The 9,551-nt window shown below is 47.4% G+C and overlaps 1 protein-coding gene across 3 annotated transcripts in view; it reads left to right on the plus strand.

The window, feature by feature from the left end:
- Positions 1–641: 641 nt before the first annotated feature.
- Positions 642–9,551, plus strand: part of SPOP (speckle type BTB/POZ protein) — a 62,940-nt gene continuing 54,030 nt past the window's right edge. For 2 of the 3 annotated variants that reach the window (XM_019523629.1, XM_019523627.1), the window contains exons 1-2: positions 642–727; positions 4,119–4,190. The gene's annotated coding sequence lies outside the window, so the exon portion shown is untranslated. Of the gene's footprint in view, positions 728–1,244; positions 1,547–4,118; positions 4,191–9,551 lie in introns of those variants that run through there. The other variant, XM_019523628.1, reaches the window with a different exon arrangement.

The raw sequence follows: 9,551 nt of genomic DNA on the forward strand, positions 1-9,551 counted from the left end.
TCCTGGGGATCCATGTTCCACCCCTGGGCAGGAAAGGGCAGCACTCCCCAGCATTGCCATATGAACCATAATTATCCTACTTGTACAATAATTTCAACTCTTGTACAATGCATGATCAATAATAGTAAGAGTGTTTAATACATACAATAATTTTTGAGGCAGTTATCAGCATATGATAGTTTCTCAGCAAATACAGTTCAATTTGATCAAACGCCTGATTTCATATTTAAGACTCACCTGGCAACGCTAGTGAAAGGCCAGAAAGAGGAGGCGAACATGCAGTCAGGTCCCCTCCCAGTCCTTTCCCCTCCACACCCCTCCTATACCTTAGGTCTCTCTCCAGCCCCACCTACCCGCAGCAGGGCGCCTCGTGCTCACTCCTCATTCGACAACCCCCCTCCTGCGCATGGGCGCTACACCTTCTCAGCGCGACGCCTCTACTCACTCACCCGCCTGGCGCTCGACCCTCATTCGACGCCTTTCTCATCTCCGCGCCGCGCATGCGCGCTACGTCTCTCTCACCCGAGCGCGGCACCTTGCGCTCGCTCGACGTCCTTGCCGCCTTCCCCCGCCTGGCCTGCGCGCCGCGCATGCGCGCTACGTCTCTCCGCCCCCGAGCGTGGCGTCGCGGCGCGGAGAGGCGGTGTCGCCGGGAAGCCCCGGATGTGTCAGTTTAGGGCAGTATGAGGAGACCACAAGGGGAAGCAGCCCGTGGTGCCGCTCGCAGGTGAGGCGGGAGGGACGTGGGGGCCGAGCGAGATCCGAAAACCCGTCAGGGAGGAGTTGGCAGGACTGTCCTCTCCGCCCCTGGGGCCGCGTGTGCGGCAGCCCCCGGGGGAGACACCGCCTGGCTGGGAGCGAGGGAACCCCGCGCGTCTGCCCCCGGCCACTGTTTAACTGGCCCTGCGACAAGTCTCACTGCTAAATAGTGAGCTCCTGGTGCTGAGGGGCGCAAAGAAGAACGGCGCATGCTCCATCCCGCGGCCACAAAGTGAGCCGCTTTTAGGCAAAAGAGCAGGGAGGGGCGAGCGCGCATGCGCAATCGCGGCGCCGGGTGTTCAGGGCAAGAGCGCGTGCGTACTGGGCCAGGCGGAGGTTGGGAGAAGCATTACGTCACAGAGGTAGGCGTGACCCGGCGTCCCAATGGAAGGAGTATGCGCCTGCGCAGTTTGGTTGGGTTGGGGGAGGAAGGAGCGTAGAGTGACGGCGCATGCGCATCTTGAAGGGAAGCGCTGAGAACAGCCGGATTCTGCTTCTCCGGCTATTTGGCGCCTGCGCAGAACGTCGCTGCAGGGACTTGCGGAATAATGATCCTCTGCCTCTGCGCAGGGGGAATTGGCGAAGGGAGACATGCTGCCAAATAGTGAGCCGTGGCTGCTGGTATTCTCACGGGGGGCTGGCTGCAGAAAGTGAGGGGCAGGAGTCCTGGGGGAGGGGCATTATCCCCACCCACTACACCTGTTTGGGCCAGGGTGCCGTGGACTCTCGACCCCAGTGTACAGCAAAGCTAATTGCATCCACTGGAGTCACTCATTGAGGCCAAGAGGTAAGAGCATTGGGGAAGGGGCCAGGAGTTAAGTCAACGAGGATGAGAAGGAAGAGAGAAGGAGCAGCTGAATTAGGGAGACAAATGGGGGGGCAGGTGGGGACGAAGGTAATCACAGCTAAATAAAGATTGAGGAAGGACAGATTAGTAGTTTTCCAGCAAGGATGGAGGTGAAGAGGCAAGCCAGCAGCTCAGCGCAAAGGAGTTGGGGGAGGGTAACAAGGACTGGAGTGGGGGAAACCAAGATGACTGGATGATAAAACTAGTTGGGGGGAATCACCAATATTAGCTAAGGCAGTGGGGACTGCAGGGAAAATGGCTAAACCAACAAGAAGCTTGGGTTTTATATCAACTTGCCTGGGCTGAGTATTGATGTTTCTCCTAGCAGAGTGTCCCAGGCCTGTGATGGTGTTAGTGCATCATCATCATGCTCTGTAAAAAGGCAACAGGGTTCCCCAATCACAACTAAATATGTGTTTAATACGGTTTGATTTTTCTGTGTACTGACATTAATTCCTGGACTACCTTGATTGGTGAACGATGTTATTGTAGGAGCCAACAATTATTCTTTTGCTGTCATCTGCATAACTGGTGTGTGAGAGACTTGTTTTTTTCTGGAACAGGAGGATTCTGTTTTTAAGATGTGTACATCCATCATGTCTTCACATTTCAGTTACTGAAGTGTGTTAGGTCTGTTTTTGCTTTTGTGATTTCAGAACATAACCATGCCTTACAAAAAGAAATCTCGTGATCACCTTTCTTTTTATAGATGTTCCCTGTATTCTCTGTTATAGGTCAGAGAAGTGTAGGTATATAGTATCAGAGGTCTGTGAAGCATTCATGTAATTTGTGCAATACATGATTTATGAAAGTAAACTGGTCCCTGGTGAAAAAAACAACATACAGAATATACATGTGGTTTGTTTCTGTAAACTATTTACCCACAGGCCCAACGTGAGCTAGTTTGTTTTTTGCATCATTGGGACTTATGGAAAAAACATGAACTGTGTGGCTTTTCTCATGGTATTTTTGTCATTAATATGTCTGGAGATCTCATGTGAATCGTTGCAGTGTCAGTGGATTGCCAACTGGCAGCCTGTTACTAAATCAGAAAAATGCAGTTTTTTTATTTGGCTGTATTACTATCCAAGAAGCCTAATTAACTGCTATACAATCTGATCTTTTGACTTCAGAAATATTTATTCCAGGAAAACTATTAATCCTATCAAATCAGTCGCATGTCCTTCACAGAGCCTTCTGGAATTGTGCAAGTGCACAAATCGTGTAGGGAAACATAGCATGATGCTTTTGGCTTGAAATACAACCTCCACGGGTGGTGCCATTGTTGATCTTACAGGCTACAGTTAGGCTGTGTCAACACTAGAGCACTTAAAAACAAAAAAAACCAAAACCTGCTGCTTCAGTTGAGCTGGTGTTAGAAGTGATCTATGCTTTTATTGTAGATACATCTCCAACCACTGGAGCTTTTTGTAGTACTAGGTGGGTTAGACCCACTGAAAAGTAAAGAGTTCCAGCTGCCAGAACCTTCTCTAGATTACAGTTTCTATTGGCCCCCTTTATCAGTGTTAGAACCAGCAGGACTTTTTGGTATAAATTTCCCCGCTGTAGACTTGGCTTAAGATGAACAGCGTTAGATTTGTTGTGGATTGTGTCTGTTGTCCTGTATGAATGTTCTAGATACAAGTAGAGCATACAGTTGGGGGGGGGGGGTTAGCAGCTTTATTCTTGGCACACCCTTCTGTTCAGTATTTTAATTCATATGCTTGCCATTCAGCTGCATATCTGATGTTCTGGACCTGTAAACTTCAGGCAGTCTGTTTCAATTCTTCCTGAAAATTTGTTTCTATAAAATATGATCTAGAGATGGCAGAGACGCATTTTTTTTAAATTATGAGGAGCACTGTTGCACCTTGGTAGGAGGAAGGATGGGTTTTTAATGGCTGCATCGAAATTTTTATGTTTGGAAATGTGTGACTGTCCTTTACAGTCCCCCTTCCCTGTACCCTGTCTTTTTGGCTTGGTTCTCTTCCAAATGAAATATTATATAAGGTCATGCTATAATAGCCCAATCTCGGACTGCTGATGATTGCTGATTAGCATGAAAAGGGATTTGAGCACATTTTTATTGTGTTAGCAAAACTTATTCATATCCTAAAATATAGTCAGAGGTATTGCTTGCTGCATGATTCAGTTCATAAACTTGCATGGTGCTACTGTGTTCTAGCATGAATAGAATGCTTCTAGCATTCTCTTCTAGCTGAAGGATGTTTTAAAGTATATGACATGACAGGAGTGCAGCATACTGTTAAAATACACAAATCTATGTTTAATATTTTTCCTTTAACTTATTTTATTGGCTCATCAGTAATTACAGTAGAAATCTTCCAGTTTAGTAGCTGTCTCCAAAAACTTAGCAGAAGTTCTCCTTGATTTCACATTGTTACTCTTGGCCCAGAACTAAACTGCATGTATTTTTTGAGAGGGAAAGCTGATTCTAGAAACATTGTTTTCTATGTTTGTTTATTTGTTTGTTTATTTTGCAAACTTCTAGGAAAGAAAAGACGGAGAAACACTGATTCCGTAGCAAATGCCTGGAAAAGACTTGGGAGCTCATTTTTACTCTGTGAGTAATTTCTGTTGCTGATGACAGGAATTGTGCTACATTCTGTGTGGCAGAGCAAGTCTTGCAGCATTGGGGAGTGGTGGATTAATAAAGAACTCCTTAGCACAAAAAGAATTAAATTCAAGCAATAACTTTTAATTAGAAAATAATTCTAGGTGTTGCTGTATTAGCTGCAGCATCATCTACTGTATTTACCTGAATCCAGGCTGACTTTGAATTTAAGACGACTCCCCCCGATAATTATATTCTTGACATGGAAAATTGTAAGTCCCCACCTACCCACCCAGTATGGCAGGGAAAGAAGTGTGTGGGGGCAGAGAGTGGGGAGCAGCCTGCCCTCTGGCTACTTGCCCTTTCCTGCCCCCTGGTTCCCTTGACCCCCAGCCACTTGCTTCACCCCAGTCCAGAAGGCAGTGGCGGTGGCAGTTCCAGTTCCAGTCCCAGCTTGGAACCATAGCCACAGCACCCTGAGCTGCACAGTGCACTCTAGCATGTATATTGTTAGTATAGATTGGTTGTTCTTGGTATAGAAAAAGTTCCTCTGACATAATGCGTATGATGACATGATTTATTGAAAAGCATTTTAGTGCTTTTTTAACCATGTTCTGACTTATTAATAACATAACTTCTTGAGAGCATCAGAAATTATGCTGCAGGCTTAGTTTTCCTGAAAATCTGTGATAGGTGTGTAATAGTGATCTCAAATCTTAAATAACTTTATGATGACATTGACACAAAATTAGTCTTAATAGATGTGTAAGATACTAGATATATTGTAGTATATTTTCCTACAGCTCTAACAGTTACCTTTTAACCACTGCCTTTCAGTAGATTCACAGAAAAACTTGAAGAAATTAAACAATCTTAGAAAAAAATGCAATAATAGGTTGACTGTAAACCTGTGTTAATTTCTATTGAGGTTCACAAAAGGCTTATTCGATTTCAGGTATATGTAAACCTTTAGTCAGTTCCAATTTGTACTGCAAAGGGAAAAATATAGTCAATATATTTATTTGTTAGAGACAGTTTAAAGATGATTTGAATCTGTTATTAGGAAAACAAGCAGCAGAATCTTGTTTAAAAAAGAATTTCAGTGATTTGATCCAATGGGGAAACAAATTTGCTCAGTTTTATGAGCTGTTCAAGAAGCTGAGAAAAAACAATTGGCTACTAAATAGTGTATATGTAGATTTGTTTATTTGTGATTTTTTTTTTTTGTCATGCTGTTTCAGGCTTTAAAAATCACCCGTGTCTGTCCTGTCTTAGAGACCTGCCACTTTTGCTGCAGTGTCATAGTTTGAGGTTGAGGAAGCTTGGTTTTGTGCTGTTTACATGGATAGTTTTTTAACTGCTATCACCCACTGATGCAAAGGATGTGCTTGTGGGGTAGGGGTAGGGGATGAGGACAGTTAGTTGTGAACTGACCTCATGCCTGTGTTGGCTTGTAAAAACTTTGCTTTGGGAGGGCAGGGTGCCAGACACTCTGAGGTCTGCAATTGTCCGGCTGCTACTCAAACTATTATTTGATACTGAATTCCCAGCCAGTTATTGCCCTGTCTCTATCCTCCCAGTGTTGGGGAAAGTCATCGAATGGGTGGTCACCTGACAACTCTAGGTATACCTGGATGCCATCATTTTTCTGGACCGTTACAGCTTTCATCCTAGAATAGAGAACAGAGATTATGCTTGTTGTGTCCTTGGTTAATCTGCACCTGGAGATCAGCAGGGCACAATTTCTCCTGTTGATCTTACTAGAACTTTCAGCAGCCTTTGATACAGCCTTTGACCTTAAGGTACTGATAATGTGGTTAAATGACACTGCTCTTATTTGGTTCTGTTCTTTCCTAGCAAGGAGGACTCAGAGGGTAGTGATGGGTGAGTGCTTGTCATCCTTTCAGGACCTTTTCTGTGGGGTCCCCTATACAGAGCTCCATCTTTCCCCTCCTGTTCAATGTGTGTTATGAGGCCACTGTGTGAAATTATGCTGAGATTTGGAGTGAGGTGCCATCATTACATCCAGCTGGACCTCTCTTTGTCTTCTGACCGTGGCCTCACAGTTTGGTTGTAGTTTGGGACTGGATGCAGGTGAGCCAATTAAAACTGAATCCAGACAAAACCAAGGTAGTGGTGGGGGTTGACTGCAAGACTTTCTTTTTTGGATGGGGTGAGGAGGGTCAGAAATGCGGGGAGCAGGAATTCAGACACCTATCATTGCTGGGGGCTCAGCCTCCCATTGTCATTTAGGTTCACAATCTTAGGGTGCTCCAGAATCTTTTGCTCCATCTGAATCTTCAGGTGGTGGCAGTACATAGTAGTGCTTTCCACCAACTAGGTCTTGGTGTGTCCCTTGTTTTCAGATTTATATCTGGTTAACATTATCTGTGTCTTCATAACATCAAAGCTAGACTACTGCAATGCACTTTACATCGGGCTGCCCTTGAAAACCACCCAAAAACTGCAACTGGTGTAGAAGGTGGTGGCCTGCCTTCTGATGGGGGTAGGTTTCATAGTTGGTAGGATCAGAAGGGACCTAATCAGATCATCAAGTGTGACCCCCTGCCCTGGGCAGGAAAGAATGCAGGGGTCAAACAGCCCCAGCTAGGTGACTCTCTAGCTTCCTTTTGAAGACCCCCAGGGTAGGAGCGAGCACCACTTCCCTTGGAAGTTGGTTCCAGCTCCTGGCCACCCTGGCTGTGAAGTAGTGCCTCTTGATGTCTAGCCTGAATCTACTCTCAGTCAGCTTATGGCCATTATTCCTTGTTACTCCTGGTAGTGCTTAGGGGAACAGGGACTCTCCCATAGCCTGCTGTTTCCCCTTGGCCAGTTTGTAGATGGCCACCAGATCCCCTCTCAGCCTTCACTTGTGGAGGCTGAACAAGTTCAGGTCTCGTAGCCTCTCCTCGTAGGGCCTACCCTGCTGCCCCCTGATATGAGAGTGGCCCTCCTCTGGACCCTCTCAATGCTGTCCTCATCCCTCCTGAGGTGCGGTGCCCTGAACTGGATGCAGTACTCCAACTGTGGCCTGACCAGTATCGCATAGAGGGGGAGGATCACCTCCTTGGACCTGCTCATGATGCATCTATGGATGCATGACAAGGTGCAGTTGGCCTTCCTGACCATGTCCCCACATTGGCAGCCCACGTTCATCTTGGAATCAATAGTGACTCCAAGATCCTTTTCTGCCTCTGTGCTGACGAGAAGGGAGTTCCCCAGCCTGTAGGTATGCTGCTGGTTTTTCCTCGCCAGGTGCAGTACCTTGCACATGTCCATATTGAAACCCATCCTATTCTCATCTGCCCACCTCTGTAACCTGTCCAGATCTAGTTGTAGTCTGTCCCTCTCTTCGAGCATGCCCACTTCTCCCCACATCTTAGTGTCATCCACGAATTTGAACAAGGTGCTTTTCAACCCCTTGTCCAAGTCGCTGATGAAGATGTTGAACAGTGCGGGCCTGAGGACCGAGCACTGGGGAACCCCACTGCCCACATCCCTCCAGGTCAAAAATGGCCCGTCTGCCACCACTCTCTGGGTGCGGCCGTCCAGCCAGTTTGCAACCTATCTGACCGTGTAGGTGTCAGCACCACAGTTGCCTAATTTTTTTAACGAGGATGGGGTGAGAGACAGTGTTGAAGGCCTTCCTGAAGTCCAGAAAGACTACGTCCACCGCAACACCTGTGTCTAAGGGTTGTATGACCTGGTCGTAGAAGGCAACCAGGTTGGTCTGACAGGACCTGTCTCTAATGAACCCATGCTGATTGCCTCTAAGTATAATCTCCCCTGCTGGTCCCTTGCAGATGTGCTCCTGGATAATTTTCTCAAAGAGCTTTCCCGGGACTGAGGTAAGACTAATGCACCTATAGTTTTGTGGGTCCTCTTTCCTCCCTTTTTTGAAATGGGGACCACATTGGCCCTTTTCCAGTCCTCTGGCACCTCGCCAGAGCACCATGAGTACTCATAAAGCTGTGTCAGGGGTTCCGCAATGACCTCTGCCAAGTCCCTCAGCGCTCTGGGGTGGAAATCATCAGGACCTGTTGATTTGAACATGTCTAGTCCCACCAGAAGTTCCCTGACTAGGTCCTCACTGACCCTGGGCTTGGCTGCGCCTCCCCTGGGTCTGTCTGGGATCCCGGCGGTGGGGGATGGCCCTGTCCCCTGTCCCTGCTCAGAAAAATGGAATCAAAGAATCTGTTAAAGAGGTTAGCTTTGTTGTCTAGTGAAACCACCAAATTTCCAAGCATGTCCCACATTACTCGCTACCTTCTTTTTACCCTCTACATATTTAAAAAGGGACTTCTTGTTGTCCTTGATCCGGGTCGCTAGTCCCAGTTCCATCTCCACCTTAGCCTTCCTTACAGCCCCCCTACAATCTTGAGCAATGTATAATCCTTCTTGGTGATGGCCCCTCCTTGGTGATGGTGTACACCTCCTTTTTGGCTTTGAGATGTTCCTGGATGCTTTTGGTGAGCCATGGGGGCTTTTGAGCACTCCTGCCCCCTTTGATCCGTGTGGGGATTGTCACCCTTTGGGCTTGGAGGATCGTCTCCTTCAGGAACGACCACTCTTCTTGGACTCCCAAATCCCCTCCCCTCCGGGACTTTAGTGTCTCCCTGACTAGTCTCCTTACCTCACTGAAATCTGCCATCCTGAAGTACAGGGCTGCTGCCTTGCTGCAGGCCTTTGACACCCTGCGCTGGATGGTGAATTCCAGGAGGCGATGATTGTTATCCCCCAGGTGGTTGAGAACCCGCAGTCCACTCACCAGGTCGTTGCCCATGGCCAGGACCAGGTCCAATAAGGCATTTCCCCTGGTGGGACTGTGCACCTCCTGGGTTAGATGGAGGTCCTGTAACTCGGCTAGGAACGTACATGAGCGGTCAGACCTGGCTAACTGCTCTTCCCAGCAGATGTCCGGATAGTTTAGGTCACCCATGATGACCACATCCCTTGACTTAACTGCCTTCGCAAGCTGACCTGAGAATTCCTGGTCCAGCTCTTCTCCCTGGTTGGGTGGCTTGTAGTAGACCCTCACCGTTAAGTCTCTTTCCCCCCAACCCCCTTGTATTCTGACCCAGAGCACCTCAGTCTGCCCTTCCTTAGACCTGGTGCTGTTTGCTGAGGATGTGTATTGTTTTTTGACATAGAGCACCACACACCCGCCTTTGCTCCCCTTTCTATCCTGCCTATACAAGCTATAGCCCTTGATGTTTACCGCCCAGTCATGCATTGGATCCCACCAAGTTTCAGTGAGCCCCACTATATCTGGTTTGGTGTTAGCTAACAGGAGGGCAAGTTCCTCCTGCTTGTTCCCCATACTACAAGCATTAATGTAGAGGCATTTAAGGCCTCCTGAGGGTATGTGCA

The sequence above is a fragment of the Gavialis gangeticus genome, unplaced genomic scaffold (assembly GCF_001723915.1).
Source record: "Gavialis gangeticus isolate Ggan-Ray unplaced genomic scaffold, GavGan_comp1, whole genome shotgun sequence".
Lineage (NCBI taxonomy): Eukaryota > Metazoa > Chordata > Crocodylia > Gavialidae > Gavialis > Gavialis gangeticus.